General features: G+C 50.3%; 1 non-coding gene across 1 annotated transcript; it reads right to left on the bottom strand.

The window, feature by feature from the left end:
- Positions 1-1,033: 1,033 nt before the first annotated feature.
- Positions 1,034-1,105, bottom strand: Trnat-cgu (transfer RNA threonine (anticodon CGU)). The gene has a single exon. It is a non-coding gene; the product is annotated as a tRNA-Thr (tRNA).
- Between the last annotated feature and the right edge of the window lie 514 nt (positions 1,106-1,619).

Below are 1,619 nucleotides of genomic sequence, written 5' to 3'. Positions count from 1 at the left end.
TGTTCGGGAAGGGTTTCCTTTGTGCCACTTCTAAAAGTCTTCTTGTGAGTCGCGAGTGTAAGGGTCCTTCCGGAAATCGGTGTGGAAAAACCCCGTCACCCAGAAGTCATCGAGAAGGAAGACTTGCAAAACCGCGAATGTTACGCAATCTCAACCGGCAGCCACGGTTCTGGTTGAGCTGGAGTAGAAGTTGTTGGCTTCACTGCTTTTTTTTTTGTTTCAAACGTGTTTCGGTTGTTTCCAACACGACACCTCGCGAAAAAGCGTGGCCTACTGCGGCAGTGTGTCGACGTTTTGCGCGCGAGAATGGTACGAAAGGATCGTTGAGCGTTGGAATTGGACGGACATTGTTGCTGGTGGTACTTTCGCGTGGCCCAGTGTGAAGGGCTGCCCTTTTTTTTCGCTCAACCAACCAACCAACCAACCAACTGTCCTCATCAGACGCGGAATTCCACGCTCTACCGAGGCGTCGTGGAGAGCCGTGTGGAGAATGGCAGCAGCATTCTGCTCGAGCGATGGTGAACGTGCTGCAGCCTTTATTATTTATTGCAGCACCGCGGTAATTCCATTCCCGCTAGCATCATGTAATGGCCGTGAGGCGAACAAGACGCGAGACGAGTGCACGGGGTTTCCGGCTGAAGCGAAATGCGAGGTCCGGTGTGAGTGCGCAGAAAGCAACCGATACGTAATTTGTCACGTCAGGATGACAGCGCGACAACTTTTAATTGCATTTTATTGCCCCAGTGCACACGTACGAGCGCCAGACGGCCAGCAGTTTGAATGGTTCCTGCCGGGGCTCGGCTCTGAAGGCAGCATATTGTCGAGTTCTCGCTCAACCGTTTCTAATTCCATTCATGTGCCGTAGCGTGCGGGTGAAGGAGAGCATAAATAAGAACAACAATGCGGCGGCTCTAAGCGCTGCTCGTCATGCAAAATGGTACTAATCGTAGAAAAAAAAATCGTACACAACGCAATTAAAAACAAAAGCGTTTCTTCAACAGCTTGACAAAAAAAGTTCCTGCACGTTTTCTGCTGCCTCCTGTGAGGTTTGAACTCACGACCGCTGGTTTACGAGACCAGCGCTCTACCACTGAGCTAAAGAGGCTGTCGAAGATCCCGAAGGTTAACTGCGTACAAGGGCACTGGCCGCACACACACTGCGCACGTGCACGTCATCTATCTCCCGCGTTGCAAGCGCGATGCACTCCAGCGGGAGTATTTTTAGAACATTATTGATCTTGATTCGGGTCGTTGAACGGACAAGCTCCATGCGCGCATTCGCGATTTTGAAAGCCACTAGCACAAGCAACAACCACAACAGCTACTTTCCGTAACCTACATACGGTGAACCGTTTTTCTTCGCACTCAGCTCGCGCACGGGGATAAATTGGCACTTTGCGAAACTCCTCTCGACAGGCACACCGGCACCATTTGTGTGTCCGTTATCGTGCAATAATAAAGCAGCAACGGCGGAGATTCCGTCCGGGCAAATTAGGATGGATCGATGCGGCGAAGACGCGAAGGAAAACGCATACCTTATAGGTCGCGTTCGCCTGAAGTACACGTTAAATCAATTATAATCGCTCGTAATTTATTATCGATAAACTATAAATTACACC

This window comes from Anopheles nili, chromosome 2 (assembly GCF_943737925.1).
Source record: "Anopheles nili chromosome 2, idAnoNiliSN_F5_01, whole genome shotgun sequence".
Lineage (NCBI taxonomy): Eukaryota > Metazoa > Arthropoda > Insecta > Diptera > Culicidae > Anopheles > Anopheles nili.
Note: the sequence above shows the minus strand (reverse complement) of the source record. Positions and strands in the feature narration are given on the sequence as shown.